General features: G+C 34.4%; 1 protein-coding gene across 1 annotated transcript in view; it reads left to right on the top strand.

Annotated features, from left to right (window-relative positions):
• The first annotated feature begins 4711 nt into the window (after nt 1-4711).
• NIM1K (NIM1 serine/threonine protein kinase) overlaps nt 4712-19353 on the top strand; it is a 42731-nt gene continuing 28089 nt past the window's right edge. Inside the window, exon 1 of the mRNA XM_074282575.1 lies at nt 4712-4819. The gene's annotated coding sequence lies outside the window, so the exon portion shown is untranslated. The remainder of the gene's footprint in view (nt 4820-19353) is intronic.

The following is a 19353-nucleotide window of genomic DNA, read 5'->3' as shown; positions in this document are numbered from 1 at the left end:
ACTTTTTAGTGAAGGGACCCTCTTTAAGGCTATATTGCCATATGAACTAAAATGCTTTTTTAAAAAATCACAGATAAATTTTAGACAATTATGTAACTTAAAGGTGTGATGTCATGTAGAATATTGTTTGTAAATGTCTGTTTCCTTTCTCATATTTTCACTGATGAAACACTGGATACTCATATCTTTATCATAAAGATTCTACAAAGTGTGAAACTATGAATCAATATTTATTTTTTTTTCAGTAGTTTTTTTGGGGGGTATTCCTTTTTTATGTTATTTTCCCACATTCTTTTGGGATAAATAAGGTAATTTCTAAAGCTAACCTTCAATTCTTTCAAGATAGTGTTTCCTTTAGCCAGTATTTCCTTGATTTATACTTAATTTGATCCAGACATTCTTTCCAATTTATATTCCAGATTCTATTTTCTCCTTTTTCATGTGAGACTCTGGAGACTGAAAAGTTAAGAGTACAAATGTGTTGGTTCCTCTGTCATTGATGATGAAAATAGTTTTTATGGAAACTTTGACAGATTTGTCCCATTTTATATCTATTTGTTGTCCTGCTAATTTCATCTCTGAATGTTTGGGGAATGAAGTGTCTCATTTCGATGTCACCCCACAATCTTAAAAGACTTCTTTTTGTTCCCATTGCTTTTTGTGGTTTTATAAGTCAGGGCTTTATAAGATTCATGATCTTCTACCATCCTCCACAGTGTTTTACAAATGGGTTTTCATTCTGAACAAATGTTGTCCTTGGCTAGCATCTCTCACCACTTGGCAAAGAGATCAAATGTTCTCTGGTTAAGTTAGTTTTTGGCCTTTTCCTTGGGTAACTGCTGTATATTGATGAAACTTGCAATAAATAGTAATAATAAAGGTCAACATCAATTGCCTTTTTCCCTTTCCCTCCTTTTGGCATGAACAACTCATTTGAATGCATCAGATTGAAGCTGTTGAAATTATTTGACATTTCTTTTCATCTTTAGGCTGATTCACTACTGAATCCTCGATCAAGTGCCAACTTCCTTAAAAAGCCTTTTCTAATGCTTCTCTACCTTCCAACTCAGTTTTTGATTTCTAACTTCCAACTCACCAGCTCCATCAAATAAACATGGTGTATTTATTTTGCATGTAAACTTTATTTACTTACCTGTAAACATGCTTTACATCCCTAGTATCTCCTTAAGGGTAGAGATTGTATTATGTTTTAAACTTGTATCTTCAATGTCTGACAATAGCAAGTATTTAAATATTTGTAAATATTTGTCACTTGTCTGAGCCCACACAATGAAAGGAGCATACATAGATTTAAAAATGAGACCATCCATGCCCTCAAGGAACTCACATTCTGCTTGGATGATTGCAATATGCAATAGATAAGCAAATACAAAGTAATTTACTGAAGAAAGAGAAACTAATATTTGAGGGGATAAGAGAAGGCTTCATAGGTGTGTCAAACTCTGAAAATAAATGACCAAAGGGCCACAGAATTGGCCCTAGTTGGAAAGTCACTTTAACAAGGCCAAGTCTTGATTAAAAAAAAAAAAAATGTGGCAGAATCAACAGGACTGGGAAATGGAATGGCATAGTTTTGAGAGTCATAATTTTGTTGTTCAGTTGTTATTAGTCATGTTTGCCTCTTTATAATGCCATTTGCAGTTTTCCTGGCAATGATACTCATTTTATAGATGGGAAAACTGAGGCAAACAGGGCTAAGTGACTTGCTCAGGTCACACAGCTAGTCAGTATCTGAGGCTAGATGTGAACTCTTCCTGAGTTCTATCTATTATGCCATACAGTTGCCGTTATACTAAAATATAGTTGTCAAAATAGTTTAAAAAAAAAAAAAACCAAGTTTATAGACCCCAGCTTAAGAACCCCTGCTTTAGGGCCATTCAAGACCAACTGAAGTATAAGCCATGGACAGAGGTATTAGCAAGTTATCCTGATTTTAGCAACTAAGCAAAACAATTGACCTTTTGGAAATTCTTAAACTTCTAAAAGTTGAAAGACAGATAAAGAAATTCCTACTTATAAGGAGGGTTTTTTTTTTTTCTGACTAACTCAGATCTAAAGAAAAGTCCTTATTGTTTTGAATGATTTTAAATGTTTGATTCAAGCCCATTCTAGTATGCAGATTGTTCCTGTCAAAGACATATGTATATTTTAAAACATGAATCATTACACAAATACAAACCTGTAAGTCGAGATGGAAAAGTTGGTCCTTATTTCTAGTTAAAGGCGTAAAGCATAGAGTTAATTGTGGATCAATCATGCCTATAAAAGTGCTTTCAGTACCTTACTTACATGACAGACTGGGAGATGTAAAAAGCAGATTTGCTGTCTTTTAAAATACAAAAGCTAAAGTTTTTAATTTTTAAAAATACAACCCACTGATAATGATATATATCATACAGATTCAACAACAAGTATTTATTTAATGTCATTAGGGATAATATATTGTGCTAGTTACTGGTGATAGTAAGGACAAAAAAAGAAAAATCCAAAGTGTCAAAAACTAAAACCTAACTAAAGACCAAAAAAAAACAAATACATAGAGACTTTGGGGCAGAAAAAACTGTCTTCTTGGAAGTTTAGAAGAAAAAAAAAAAAGCTAAAAAGGTGAAAGAATTCAAAAGTCATCTCAACTAATCCCTTCATTTTGCAATGAGAAAATTAAAGAAGGTAAGCTTCCCATAGCAAATATCTGGATAGATGTCATGCTATTTCACTTTTAGTCAGTCAATCAACAAGTTATTACTAAGTGTTAGGTGGCTAGGTAGTCAGCTACTAGGTGATGCCATAGTGCATAGAATGCCAGGCCTGGAGTCAGGAAGATTTGTTTTCTTGAGCTCAAATTTGGTCCCAGACACTTATTAGCAAATCATTTAACTTTATTTACTTCAGTTTCCTCATCAGTAAAATGACATGAAGAAGGAAATGGCAAATCTCCAGTTTTTCTGTCAAGAAAACCCCAAATAGGATCATAGTCATATCCAAATTAAAAAGACAACAAAAACAGCAATTTGAAGCAGAAGAGATTAAAATATTTTATCCATGTTCAATAACAATAGTAATAATGATAGCTAGTATTTACATAAGACTTAAGCCAGGCACTGTTACTACTAAGCATTTTACAATTATTACCACAAAGTATAATATCTAGGGTTACAAAACATTATTCATCTGCTTTATACCATCAAACTGAGCAGTGTTTATATCTCTGTGTGTGGTAGTTTTCAATGAAAATGATCCAATTATTCTGATGTTTGTTTGTTTTTTTGAGTAAATGCCAAATTTAGCTGAATGATATAGGAAAGGGTTTATAATTAGGCTGCATTGGAGGCTAACCTGTCATTTAAAGCATGATATCCATGAGCTTGAAGGAAAATCCTTGCTTTGTGGGTTTGCAGATGGGTTACCACACCTAACTTCCAATGGAAGTGCAATGAACATTTCTTTTATCTAGTATGCAATAGTTCCTCAAAGGAACTATTCAGCAATTAGAAAGTATAGAACTCAAAGCAGGCTGAGAGTAGCACTATTTGTGGATCAATCATGCCTATAAAAGTGCTTTCAGTACCTTACTTACATGACAGACTGGGAAATGTAAGCTGTCTGAAAAGAGCCAGGGGCACCACTAAAATGTCTACTTGTACTATCAACTAGGCTTTGATTCTCTTCTAATGTGATATTTTAAAAATGCAGATGTTGCTGGTTTTCATATGGGGAATTTGAACCAAGTCACTGTCTCTCTTATGCCAATTATTATTTAGATTTCTTTGATGACTCAATGCCAAGATAGCAAATGGGTCATTCCCCTCATTTGTGTATACCTTTTTCAACTGGAAAAAAAGAAATTGTTGTTATTCTACATCCTTTGTTTTTTGAAGGAGGGAAACACTGCTCTTTTTTTTTTTTCCTCAATAGTATTTTATTTTTCCAAATACACATATAGTTTCCAACATTCATGTTTGTAAAATTTTGTGTTTCAAATTTTTCTCCTTCCCTTCCTTCCTGTCTCCCTCCTCAAGACAGCAAGCAATCTGATATAAGTTAAACATGTACAATCCTTTTAAACACATTTATATAGTTATCATGTTGTACAAGAAATTTCAGACCAAAAGGAGAAAAAAAACACAAGAAAGAAAAAGCAAACAAACAAAAGAAAATGAAAATACCATGTTTCAAACAATGTTCAGTCTCCATAATTCTCTCTCTGGATGCAGATATTATTTTCCATTCCAAGTTTATTGGAATATTCTTGGATCAAGATATTATTGACAGGAGCCAAGTCTATCATAGTTGATCATATAATCTTGCTATTACTGTGTACAATATTCTCTTGATCTTGCTCACTTCATTCAACATCAGTTCATATAAGTCTTTTCAGCCTTTTCTGAAATTACCCTGCTCATCATTTCTTATAGAACAAAAATATTCCATAACATTCACATGCCATAACTTACTCAGCCATTCTCCCACTGATGGGCATCCACTCAGTTTCCAGTTTCTTGCCACTACAAAAAGGGCTGCTATAAACATTTTTGCACATATGGGTCCCTTTCCTCTCTTTTATGATCTCTTTGGTATGGCCTTTGTTTTCAAAGAGGACCAATGACATCACAGGTGATGTCCTGACTTGCTCATGAATTGGGTTTAAGTGAGGCAGATTTGGACAATGTCATCAGCCTCACTCTCTCTTCCAGAATCATCAAAGTCCAATGGCAAGATCCCAGGATGCAGTAGGAGACCTTGGCCTTTATTATATGTTTATTTTCACTATCCTCTTATTGAAATTTAGCATTTCCTTCAAGTATGTATGTAGGCAATATTACTTGGATAAGATTTTGTATTTCCTTTACTAAATTGTTTATTCTTCTTCCAAATCTTTCCTTTAGAAATTTCATTTCATTTATAATATCCTTTTAATATCTTGTTTTATCTTTTCCAGGAATTATAATAGACCTTGGCCAAATCATATTTAGATTAGATCAGATGTTCTGCCTATAGTCTCTGTAAAATTACTTGGCAGATAGGTGGAATCAAGTCTGGAATCAAGAAGACCTGTATTCAAATCCAGTGCTGTTATGTACCCATTGTTTGCCTTAATTCCCTTATATGTAAAAGGGGCATAAGAATAGCATCTACCTCCCAGGGTTGTTGTGAGGCTCAAATGAAATAATTGTTAAATGCTTAGCACAATATAGTAAGCATCATATAAATAGCTATTATTATTATCTTCTTTTACTAAACATATTCTATATGCCTCTTAATAATATGATAACTTTACTTATTCTTCTGTTTATTCTTATTTCCAGGTTTACTCCCAGAAGTGGGACATTTTGTAAGGGCCAGACTCCAACTTCTCTCACAAACTTCAGTGAGAGGAGGGGCCTCTGTTCATTCATGATGTATATTGTCTGGGTTCTCCCATGGTTCCTTCCTTTAACTGGTATATGTTAGTGCATTGAGTATTAATAGACCCAAGAATTCCCAATATCTTCCAAATACAGAGTACTGAATTTTTCAAAACCATTTAAAACAGCTCATGTCAATTTACTACAAACTTTCTGAGTTCTTGGGTGTTTCTTGTGAATTTCTTAGTGACTGCTAATGAACTGATTGCTGCCCTATTTCCAGAAGTATTGTAGTTTTGATGAGCTGATTCCTACATCCGGACCTCTATCTCTTAAAGGTCTTTAATCTACCATGGGGAGACCTCCTCACTAAGAGGAGCACTGAAGCCTTCTAGACCCTGGATCAAGCCATGGTTGGGGTCTCAGTGATGTGATTGCTTCAATTTAACTTTTCTAGCTGGGTTCCCTTTTTATTGCCTATGGGCTTTTAAGTGTTTTTTTTTGGTTTTTTTTTTTGCTGACTTTTGGCTAAGTGAAGGTAATTAATCTTTTTATATGTTTTTAAAAATTAAAGTTCATTTAAATTAAAGTTTATTTTAAAAATTAATGTAAGTCTACCTTCTCCTTCTCTCACCTTCTGATCCCTTGTAAAAAAGACAAAAGCTTGTTATAAATATGGATAGTCAAGCAAAACAAATCCCTGCAATGTCCATGTCCAAAAGCCCCTCCCCACCCAAAACACACATATCTCAAGTCTGAAATCCATCAGCTTTTTGTCAGGAGGTAGGTAGTATTTTTCATTATAAGTCCTTCAAGCTTTCAAAGATACTTGTGTTTATAATATTGGTATTATTAGATACACAATCCTTCTGATTACTTCACTTCATATCAGTTCATACAATTCCTCTCAGTTTTCTCAAGAATTCAATACATGTCTTTGAAATTATCCCAACATAATTTCTTATAGCACAGTTATATTTTATCACATTCATAAACCATAAAATGTTCATCCATTTCCCAAATGATGGACATCCCCTTAGTTTCTAGTTCTTTGCTATTACCAAAAAAAAAAAAAAAAAAAAAAAAAAAAAGCTTACATGAATATTTTTGTACACATGGGTTTTCCTCCTCTTTGATCTCTTTAGAATATAGATCTATTAGTTGTAGTGCTAGATCAAAGAGTATATACAGTTTAATAACTTTTTGAATATAATTCCAAATTATTTTCCAGAACATCTGGACCAATTAATAGCTACTCTAAAAGTAGAATAATATGCCTATTTTTATACTAAATTATATCATATATATGTTTATTTATATATATCTGACAGTAATGTATCTGACTATAACCCAGACATTTATCATTTTCCATTTTTGTCAACTTTATCAGTTTAATAGGTGTGAGATGAAACTTGAGGAATTTTAATGTTCCTGGTTCTAATTATTAGTAATTTAAATCATTTTAATATGGGTATTGATAGCTTGTATCCCTTCCACAAACTGCCTGTTTATACCTTTTGCCATTTATCAGTTGCTATTCTTAAAAATTTGAATAAATTTTCTTAGAAATAATATTTTTATCAGAGAAACAATGCAAAGATTCTCCACCCCCCTGACTATTTACCTGTTTCTCTTTTTGTTTTAGTTGCATTCATTTTGTTTGTGCAATGACTTTTAAAATTTTTTTGTAATCATCCATTTTAATTTCTATAATCCTTTCTCATTCAGTTATGTACTCTGAACCCTATCTATTGATCTAGATAATTTCCTCCTTGTCTCCTCTAATTCATTTATAATACCATTCTTTCTAAGTCATGTACTCACTTGGAGCTTATCTTGACATAAAGTATAAGATGTTTGTTATTTCTTCTTCTTCTCTTATTTGTTTTTTCATGAGATTTTTCATCATTACTCAGTCCTATACTTGTTTATTTTTTTCTTTTCTGGAATGCATCTGTGAGCATTGGATTGTTCTGCTCCTATTCATTTCATCATCTTGACTAAAAATCTGTAATAGCCCACCTTTCCAAAAAGTGTCATTCCTTGGAAGAAAAGAGTAAGCATAACAATTTCAGTTCAGGAGATCTCAGAAGCTTTGACTGAGAATCAACAGCAGGCAGTAGCATCCGACAAAGAACAAGCAGTTGGTAGCCCAGAGGATATGACCGCTTGATGCTCAGGAGGGAAATTAGATGTATAGGTGACACCAGCAACTCTTTTTTTTTTTTTTTTAAATAGCTTTTTATTTACAAGATATATGCATAAGTAATTTCCAGCATTGACAATTGCAAAATCTTTTGTTCCAAATTTTCCCCTTCTTCCCCCCATCCCCTCTCCCAGATGATGTTAAATTATAAGGTAAATACAATATATGTATACATGTCCAAACACTTGTTTTGCTGTACAAAAAGAATCGGACTTTGAAATAGTGTACAATTAGTCTGTGAAGGAAATTCAAAATGCAGGCAGACAAAAATAGAGGTATTGGGAATTCTATGTAGTGGTTCATAGTCATCTCCCAGAGTCCTTTCACTGGGTGTAGCTGGTTCACTTCATTACTGCTCTATTGGAATTGATTTAGTTCATCTCATTGTTAGAGAGGGCCACGTCCATCAGATTTGATCATCATACAGTATTGTTGTTGAAGTATATAATGATCTCCTGGTCCTGCTCATTTCACTCAGCATCAGTTCATGCATCTTGACTAAAAATCTGTAATAGCCCACCTTTCCAAAAAGTGTCATTCCTTGGAAGAAAAGAGTAAGCATAACAATTTCAGTTCAGGAGACTTTCTGAAATCATCCTGACCAGCAACTCTTTAAGGGAAACAGCAGCATTGGCAGCAGCAATATGTTTCATATGGGACACAACTCTAGGAACATAATTGTTTGGGCTGCAAACATGTTCCTTTTTCCACCTGTAATATAAAAGAATATACTGCTATATATTTTAGGGTGGGAAGGAGAGGTATATTAATGAAGAAGAGATTTTATTTAATAATTGCCTTTTAAATAATTATTATTTATTAATAATAATTTAATAATTTTAATATCTTTTCTTTCTTCACTTAATAACACCAAAACATAACAACATTATCCCAAGGTCCTATGTTTGTCTTATTTATCTCTCTCTCTGACCTGTGAAAATAATACAGGTCAAAGACAATTGTTTTTCTCCCTCTATTAGAATATAAACAGTGACTCATACAATTGTTCCACTATGTTTATCTTTCTAGTTTTTTCTCGTAATCAAATACTCTTTTAGTAATGGTGTATTTTTTAACATGTCTTCTAGTTTTGCCTCATAGAATGATATATTGGAAGGCAATTCATGATCTAAAATTTGGCATAGATGTCAAATGAAAACCAATCAACAAGCTTTAATTAGGCATTGTGCTTGTCCCTAGAAATACAGAGACAAAACAATTTCTGCTTTGAATAAGTTTACATTCAGTTAATGAGCTTTGAACTTGAGTAAAGCCTTCAAGGACTCACACTGAAGGGTGGGTATGTGGAAGAGGCAGGTTATAGATAAAAGTCTTATAATTAAAAGAGATCCATCCATGCACATTGAATCAACATATTGAAAGATGATCAATATTTGAGGACCAAAATAAAATGCAATGGCCTGGGGTTTTCTTTTATTCATCAGTCAGATTTAAATGAACAGATTTCTAAAGGATCAGGCTTCCAACCTTCTGGTGGCAAATATCACCCAGCAGGTGGCCCTGAGCTAATAAGTCATGCTGAGACCTGCTGTGAAGTGAGGTTGGTTTGTTCAATAACAATAGGATTAGGTGGGGTTTTTTCCCCCTCCGATCTCTTTAGCCTTGTCATTGCTTAAAGCATAAATCTGACCTTCGAAGTTTTCTGCAGCTTTTCCATCCCAAAGTAGCCTGAGCTCTTATCCTGGTCTGGTATCCAGCTTGGGTTCCTCACTTTTCCTATTTCTAATTGAGGTCAATCTAGGGTTTCTGCTATTATGTGTTCTGATGCAGCTGCTGAGATTAGTGACTTATTGCCTCAATTACCCTTGTTCCTTAGGCCTTTGAGCTCTAATGACAAGAAGAATGATAAAGGTAATAATGAATTTCATATTAAATTGAGGTTCAAATCACAATTCTGCTACTTACTATCTGTTTGCAGTGTATGATTATTTAACTCTTCTGGGTCCCAGTTCTTTCATCTGTGAGATTAAAGGATTGTAATAGATTTGGGATCTCCAAAATTTTTTGATCATAAACTCATCAGTATTTTTTTTAACACAAATAAAATGCATATGTATGTATATGTGTACATATATATTTGTATATTTAATATATATTTATATGTATACATGTATTTATTTACAATGGATTAATCATTATGTATTGCAAAACACATAAATATAAATTTTAAAAGGATAAGCTAAAGATAATAATCAATTCATCAACTCATCATTTTTAAGTGCCTATCATGGGCCGGGCATTGTGCTAAATGATAGGGTTACAAATACAAAGAATGAAACAATTCCTGCTCTCAAGGAGCTTATATTCTAACAGGGAAGACAAGAAATACATTTATAAGTATATGCAGAATAAATGTAAATAATTAGTTTAATACAAGGTAGTTTGAGAAGAAGAGCAATAATTGCTGAGGAGCTCAGAAAATACTTTGTGTAGAAAATAGTATATTCATTCTGAGGGTCTATAGGGAGCCACTGAAGTTTGCTAAGCAAGGAAGTGATATGATCAGACTATGCTTTAAGAAAATCACTTCACAGACCGGAAAACAAATTAGGAAGTTATTACAAGTGGTGATGAGGGACTGAGCTAGGGTGGTGTCTGTGGGACTAGAGAAAGTGGGACTAATACAAAAGATGTTATAGAGAAAACACTAAAGATTTAGCAACTGATTGACTATGTATGGGGGAGGAAAGTCAAGGAATTAGGGTATAATCACACAAGTTGTGGATGTGGATGACTGGAAGAATAGTAGTGACCAGAAGGGTAATAGGAAAGGTTGGAAGAAGGGTGGGCTTGGGGGAAAAGATAATATAAGGAAATTTGTGATATGCATTTTGGGAACACACCTGCAACTTACTCAGTTTCACACAAAATTAAAAAGGGATTGTTAGGAATCTTACAACAGAAGCACCTGTGGTGGGTGCAAATTGAGAAATGAAAGATGACAATGCTTGAGGTAGGGTTGAAATGTTCTCAATGGCACATTCACTGATGCTGCTATATAAGTAGGTGGGTAAAGGATGTGTTATACCTGTTCTGGGCTCTGAAGTGGGGAAGGATTAAGAGTTTTCACAATAGAGAGAAGGGAAGAACGAGAAGGGGATAAAGGCAAGTATGATTATATTGGGATTATGTCCAGTTTATAAGAAGGGTGGATAGGATGTTGAACCATCTTTTCATCTTCTGATTGGTTGATTCCACATCCCTTGCTTCAGGATAAGGCTGTAGTTCTCTTGGGGGCAGGCTACAGCCTCCTTTGAAGATCACAAAAGTAGATGATCTCCAAGGTCCCTTTCAATTCTAAACTCATGATCCTCATTATATCTAGATGTCTAGATATCTAGATGTTAACAAAAGTCTAATCACTGGGGGAATAGTCAAAATCTCTTTCAGAGATCAGTTCTGGATTGTAAAGGGCAATTTAAGAGTTGGAAGGAACAGAATTAGAAATGACTCCAATTACAAATTTTAAAAAATATTTTTATTACCTCAATCAATAAACATTTAAAAATAAAAAGAACAAAAAGAGGATTGTATATGAATCCTTGAACTTTCATTATGTACGATTTTTCCCCCCTAAAATATATATATATTAAATTTAACAAGATAGTAATAAAATTGCCTTGTTAGAGACCCTTTCTGAACTTTTGGTTGTTGTTTTTTTTTTTTTTCCTGTAGATTTAATAGGGGAGGAGATTCCCACACACAGTTCAGATGATATAATTTTTAGAAAACTCAGATGTAACTACAAAGTATTAGTGTAATTGTAGAAATGCATCAGTTTCCTGATCCTTTTATTTGGTATCATTCCCTTTTGAGTCGAGAAGGAAAAATATTACTGACAGAAAGCATATTAGCCACACACACTTCTGGGAGCATTAAATAACTAAGTCCTAAGGAACTTGAGGCAGTCAGGATAGAGAAGAGATTCATGAGAAAAGGAGAGCACAGGGAATTTTTCTCTTCTCCCTACTCCATCAGTCACAGTATCTAACAGCAACTTGTCTAGAAATAGATACCTCTCTGCAGATAGAGAGCTCAAGGCATAATTGAGGAAGAAAAGATATATACTCCAGGTAAATACAGAGTCACCTGAGGGAGAAAGCTGTTTCACACTTATGGAAAGGAATAACCTTCAGAACATGATGTAAAGATTCTATCAGACTAGAAATTTTGTATCATCTTTACTACATATGTATCTTATACATGTCATTTATTATTATTATATTTTTAAAGTTTGTGCCTACTCTTCTTATAATGCTATGCCTGTTTGTAGGAAAGTACACTCCAGATTTATGAGAAGAACATTTTATAACTACTATTGCTTCTTTTCTAACTTGGCAAATGTCTTTCCTAAGAACTAATTTTGTTTGCTGGTTGGTTGCTGATAGGAAATGCACTGGTAAGGAACCATGAATTATAGTTATAGGAATAGAAACTACTGGGTTAAACTCAAGGTAACAGGACCCAACCTTCTAAGTGTGAAAATACAAGTCAGGACAGTAGCCCAGAGGGAATGCTACAATTTCTAAAATATTTTATTGATGCTCTTATCTTCTTTCTTTCTTTCTCTTTTTCACATCTTTCTTATCATCCATTATCTCACCTCCATCACAACAATTTTTTGTAACAAATAATTGTCAAGCAAAGCAACCCAGAGTATTGTAAATATCTGAAAATAGGTCTCATTCTGCATCTTTAGACCTCCTTTTCTTTTTGCCAGGAGAGGTAAGGTATGCTTCATCATTAGTTAATAAGGTCATTTGCCATTCTTGTTGTAGTCGCTCAGTTGTTTTTCAGTTGTGTTGGATTCTTTGCAACCCCATTTGGGGTTTTCTTGGCAAAGATACTGAAATGATTTGCCATTTCCTTCTCCAGCACATTTTACAGATGAGAAAACTGAGGCAAATAGGTTAAGTGACTTGCTCGGGGTCACACAGCTAGTAAGGCAGAGAGGAACTTCTTGACTTTCATCATGAGCACTCTATCCACTGTGCCACTTAGCTGCCCTGCATAATAGAGTCATATCCAACTTCAATTAACACTGACCTCCATGCACTCTTATGTTCTACAATGACAGGAGTCCTAGAGGCAGAACTTAGCCATTACTTTACGCTTTGTCATGGAAGTGTTAACATAAAGAAAGAGGAGGGTAGGGGCAGCTAGATGGTGCAGTGGACAGAACATCAGTCCTGAAGTCAAGAGGACCTGAATTCAAATTTGACCTCAGATACAAGCTATGTGACCCTGGACAAGTCATTTAACCCTAATTGCCTCAGCAAAAAAGAAAGAAAAAGAAAAGAAAAAACAGAAAGAAAGAGGAGGTAGAAGGAAAGACTTTGGGTTTGCTTATTTTCATGTGCCTTTAGAAAAATAAAGAGTTGCAGGAAAGGTCATGAAAATAGAGCCGTGATTATTTCTTATACCTGAAAATAAAGTTCCCAGTGTCAGTGGAGGAATGGTTGCAAACACATTACTAGCTAAAAATAAAAAGAAAATTAAAAAAAAAACAAACAAAAAAACCAGGAGAAAATGCAGCCTTTATGGTCTTTGAGTGTGCTTATTGTAACTTGGAGAACCACCCCAAGGTGAAGCCATAATCTGGTTTGTTTTTATTGTCTGTGGGTTAGGGTGAAGGCTGTCCTGTGAATATTCTACACATTTCCAATTCAAACAGCCAGGCTTCTTTGGAATGTTCCCTCACATTTATGATGTATTCCACTGGAAAACCTATCCTTAGGAAGCTGTTTGAAAGAGATGAGGCAGCTCCTACTGAACCCACAAGACTGCAGACATTTTCCAGTCAGAGGTATTTCTAGTGAGGGGAGTTGTAAAAGGCCTGTGGTGATTGCAAAAAAAAAAAAAAAAATACATTTGCAGTTTCTTACAAAATTCCACAATGTCAGAGTTGGAATAAACCATAGATATCTATCTCCAAGTTCCTCTTTTTCCAAATGTGGTGTCTGAGGTAGCAACCTGGAAGGAACCCTGAATCTAGAATCTAAAGACTTGTGTGATTGTGGGCAAGCCATTTCTGTTTTTTAAGGTTTAAATTTACTCATCTTAACCTTAGAAAGTTGGACTAAATGATCTCCCAAATTCTTTCCAGTTTGAATTCAATGACATTCCCAAGGTCCCAGGTTAATTAATGGCAAATCTAGGTATTTTGATTTCAAGTGCTCTCTCTCTCTCTCTCTCTTTTTTTTTTTTTTCTTCTTTTGAGACAATCAGGTTAACTTGTTCAGGGTCATACAGCCAGTAAGTCTCTTAAGGCTGAATTTGAACTCAGATCCTCTTGACTCCTGTGCTGGTGCTCAATCCATTAAGCCACCTAGCTGTCCCTGTCTCTTTCACCATACTGTCCTTTCCTCTTGTTCCTCTGGTTATTCAAAACACCAGACTGATTTTAATAAGGCAAACTAATTAATGGTTATGGTATTGTTATTTTTGTTTGTTTAAAACCAGAGAAGGATTCATTGTAAGTCAGAACTGGAACAGATATTAAAAATCATCTAGTATAATCATCTCATTTTAGAGGTGAGAAAATTGAAGTCTGATGTTTTTGGGTGAATTCAATTTTTATTTTTTGCAAATGGCATAACTGAAGAGATATCGTTTAAAAATATACTTTTTATATTAAATATTAAAATATAACAATAAACATTAAATATAAATAAAATATACATCAATAAAATATTATAATATATTAAAATATACTTTTTTCTTTGCCTAGAAAAATATGGTAAGCTCTCTTCAGAGCCATTTGAAGAGTATAAACCAAAACAATCAATAAACTTATGGTACAAATTATGTTGTGAAGTTATAGCTACATTTCTATATACATAAAAGCAAATACAAATTATGTGGGGACATTTTCTAAGCATATTGCAAAGAATAATAACAATAATTAATAAAAATAATACTCCACAGAATTATGCCATCAACAATCCACAGGTCCACTGAATTTTCAGATTACTTCTAGGGACTTAATCATTCAAAAGTTATGACAGTGGGCAGGATGGGGATGGATGTTATAAAAAATTGAGAAATTGAATTAACCTGATTTATCAATTGATTATAGAGGGTAGTGAGGTAAAGAGTCAAGAACATTTCTGATATTTGATTGGAATGATGGAGGCTTCATCAACAGATGTAGAAAAGTTAGGATGAGAAAGCTAGGCAGACTTTGGATGAAGAATAATAATTATGTGATAAATCATTATTATATAAAAATTATAAATATAAATGACATATCACACATTTCAAAGGTTTTCAAAGCACTTTATATAAGTTAATTCATTTACTTGTCATAATGGAAAATAGTTGTTTTTGTTATCTCCATTTTATAGATAAAGAAACTTGGTACACAGAGTAGGTAACTTGCCCTGTCTCACAAAACTAGTGTCAGAGTCTCATACTCTATCCACTGTGCCATCTGAGTTCAAAGTTGAGTTCAGGTTTAGACAGGTTGAATTTGAGGTGTTAGTGAGACTTTTTATTGTACATCAGCAGTTAATTAGAATGAAAGACAAGGAAATTAGCTAGGGTTGGAGAGATCTGAAAGTCCTCTGAGTAGAAATGATAATTGAGTAAATGAGATTTCTAAGAGAGCATATAGAGAGAAGAGATCTAACAGCTTTTAAGAATATCCGCACTTAGGGAACAAAAGGAAAAACAATAAGGGAGTAAAAAGAATCAATCAAAATGCTAAGAGAAGAACTTAAATGAGAGGCAAGGTCATAGAACCCAAAGGAGGAAAAAGAATCAAGGAGGAAAAAGAATCAAGGAGGAGGGAGTGGTCAACATTACCAAATCCTGAGGAAAGCTGGAATAGGATTTGGGCTGAGAGGAAGCCATTGGATTTCCAGTTGGGAGGTCATTTATTCGGCCTAATTGATTTTATCCAGTGTAACTCCATAGGATCAATTAGATTATAGAATTAGATCTAAAGGAATCTTAAAAGTCATGTAGTCTTATCTCTTCATTTTGCAATTAGGGAAACTGAGATTCATAGAGGTTAAGTGATTTGTTTAAAGTCACACCAATAGGAATTGCCTAAAACAGGAATTAGGAACTAAATCTCCTGATTTTGAGACCAAATTTCCCTCCCCTCAACCACTCTGCTTCTCATACTATACCATCCTGTTTTTAGCACTTACTCAATGAAACCCATTTTATGCCATGTTTAGGTACAGATACTTTGTATATTTTCATACACAGGCTCTTAGTCAATAAACAGTATCTTCTATGAAAAAGCTTGTAGAAATGTGCAAATTGTAAGGGTCTCTGGTTAGTTTTTGCCATTTAAAGTATCCATAAAATTGAAAATAAACTAGCACCAGGAAGAAAAACATTGTAGAAATCACTTGGATATTTCAGAAAGTTAGTTTTCCCTTTGTCACCTGTGATTCTCTAGCATTTTTTCCTCCTTTAAATGTTTCACCATCTCTTCAACTGAAACCTTTTCTCTCTTTCTCCTGGGAGAAAGGTCCTCATTATCAACATTCCCTTGCCTCTCTTTGGGGAAAACATCAATTAACTGGCATAAGAGAACAGCACACTGTTCTCAGAGGGGTCCCCCCCCTTTTGCTGGCCTGTGAGCCTGCCAGACCCCTGGCTCCTTGACATTCTACTCTCTTCTGCAGCACCCCTCCCTCATTCTGCCACCACGAAGTAGTGTAATTACTTCTTAGTTCCTAAATCAGTTCCTGCTCCAGGGAGAAGAAAGCCTTCTCTAATTACAGCCAGTTATGCTCATTTCATCTGGAATTTCTCATCATCCCTCAAGGAGGTCCCTCCTGATCCTATCCCTTTCTGCCATATTCCGTGGTTAGCCTTAGCACAGCAACAAGAAGCCACAGAGGGTATTTAGAGTTCTCTACTCTTGCAGGGTAAATTAGCCTGCTTTTATTCTGAACTAGGCAAGTTTTCTTTTTCCTAGAAATGTCAGACCCTAGGAGCTTGTGTGTCAATTTACCAGAAGAATTCTCCTTTCTATGGTAAAATGCCTTTCATTTTAACTTGACATTTTCTGCTTGAAAAAAGCTTAGTATTAGTATTTTGTAATTTAGGCTTGAGTCTACCAGAAACAATTTTATTTACTTTAATATAAAGTATATATATACATAAAACCAAGTTATATGTCTAGCTTGGGGGAGAAATATCCAAACTGGTGTAGTCTCCCATACCTTTTAACATGATTCTCTGCCCCAAGATGATTTCAGGTAACATTTGTAGGAATCTCGAACAAGGAAAATTTCATAATATGTTAAAATATAGTTTGGGGTTAACATTCCAAATTAGTCACCATTCACTTTCTTCATGGACAACCTTCCCTTAAGAATTCCTGTGGTCAATGTCTTAACCTTGAATTTCAAAAAAGAATTCTTTGTCCTTAGGTGTATCAGTACCAATCACTCTGGATGATTGTGGGGAAAGTACTCTTTGAAACAAGTACGAATCATGATTTTCACCATTATTTCATTTTATTTTTAAAATTTACTAATTTTATAATTATAATTTTTGACAGTTTATATGCATGAGTAATTTTTTTTTAATAACATTATCCCTTGTATTCACTTTTCCAAATTTTCCCCTCCCTTCCTCTACTCCCTCCCCTAGATGACAGGCAATCCCATACATAATGTATTACAGTCATTATTTCATTTTAAAAGAGGATCTTAGCTTTTGTACTTAGCTCTTTCCCAAGAGAAAAATCTGAAAAAGGTTTTAGTCAATAGTCAATCAACTAGCATTTACTAAGCAACTATCATGTGCTAGAGCAGGTAGATGACATAGCAGATAGAACACTGATCTTGGAGTCAAAAAGACTCATCATCTTGAGTTCAAATCTGACCTTAGACATTTCTTAGCTAGGTGACCCTGGGCAAATCAGTTAACCCACTTTCCTCAGTTTCCTTACTTGTAAAATGAACTAGAGAAGGAAATGACAAATCATACCAGTATTTTTGCCAAGAAAACCCCAAATGGAATCATGAAAAGTCGGACAAGATTGAAATGATGGAACAATTACAACAAAGTGGGCTAGACACTGGTGATTCAAAGAAAGGCAAAAGATAGTCTTTGTCCCCAAAGAACTCACAATCTAGCGGCAGGAGAAATATGATTTGTTAATATTATTAGAGAAACCAAAAAATAATAATTTTTTTAAACTTCCCCAAGGGAAAGAGCTTTGAGGGTCATCTTCATGCAGGAGACAGTTGAAGCTGCTATAGCAACTAACTGTAGAAAGAAAGAACTTCTAAATAGAGAATGCAATAAAAAAGGACAGGAACAAAAAAAATGAAATCAAATTGAGGGGCAGAAGGAATTATAATCTAAGAGTAAGAGGAAAAAATGGCATAAAAAGGGAATTCCCTGTGATCTCAGTTACAAGGAGAAAAGGCCAAGGGCAAAGAGAAGGCAAAGGAAAGAGAGTTCATGTTTGAGTGAGTCAGAAATACTGAGGAAATCATTATGTATAAGGGATCATGGAGGAGGAAGGGAGGCAGATTTTGTGCATTTTGAGCAAGATTAGAACAGAACCCCAGTCTAGTAAGGTCAGAGTAGATAAAGCAAATTTATAGTTAAATAAGATAGGAAGTAGGGGATGGGAAAGGCTTAAAAAATTATTTGGTGATTGTATTTGTCCTTTGTTCTTGAATAGGACTATGACATTAGGGAGGTGATGCTATGACATGCAAGTGGATTGGATTTAAGTGAGAGCAAGGTCACTTACTACCTCACTTTCTCCTCCAGAGCCATCTGGGTCCAATGGCAAATTACAGATCAAGAAGACTAGAGATGGCTCTGGATGAAATTCACATAGCCTGGGCTATGAAAGGAAGCCATAGGGGGAAAAAGAGTTTGGAAAGGTAAATCAGGCCAGGTGGTGAAGGTCTGTGGATGCCAGGATAAAGAGTAGGAATTTTATCCAAGAAAAGATTTAGGGGGGGAATTTATTTTATTTTATTTATTTATTTTTATTAATTTTATAATTATAATTTTTTTGATAGTACATATGCATGGGTAATTTTTTTTTTTTACAACATTATCCCTTGTACTCACTTCTTTTCTGAATTTTCCCCTCCCTCCCTCTACCCCCTCTCCTAGATGGCAGGCAATCTAGGGGGGGAATTTATGGGAGAGTCAGTTAGTATTGAAGAGAAGAGCACTTATGTAAAAGATGGTTATAAAGAGGTAGAATCAACAGAATTTGATGCCTAAGAAGAGGCAAAGATGATCCCCTAATTTTTATGTCCCATAAGCCTGAAAATGTGGTGTTGCAATCATAAAAACAAGGTAATTAGAAGGAAATGCAGGTATTTTGAGGGAAAGGAAGAATTTTGGACATTCATGTGAACCAAAATTCAACAAACATTTGGAAATGGGTCAAACATACAGATTAAAAGTCAGTAACATAGATATTGAATAGTTGAAGCCAGATAAAATGTAGAAAGAAAAAATGGTCTGAGGAATTATTTTAATCTTCGTAACTCCTTGAATGAAATAAAGTAGTAGTAAATTGGCTGTTCCTGAGATTGAAATCAGTCTGCCTTTGTATCTCCTGTAACTGATATTCCCCAGGACTATATTTGAAGTTTCCTTGTATGAAATCTTGGCCTTTCTGATAGGTGTGAGGTGAGTATCTCAGAGTTGTTTTAATTTGCATTTCTCTAACAAACATGAGTTAGAGCACTTCTTCATAAGCCTATAGATAACTTTGATTTCTTCATCTGAAAACTCCATATTCATATCCTTGATCAT

Source organism: Sminthopsis crassicaudata, chromosome 1, assembly GCF_048593235.1.
Source record: "Sminthopsis crassicaudata isolate SCR6 chromosome 1, ASM4859323v1, whole genome shotgun sequence".
In the NCBI taxonomy this organism is placed as follows: Eukaryota; Metazoa; Chordata; class Mammalia; order Dasyuromorphia; family Dasyuridae; genus Sminthopsis; species Sminthopsis crassicaudata.
Note: the sequence above shows the minus strand (reverse complement) of the source record. Positions and strands in the feature narration are given on the sequence as shown.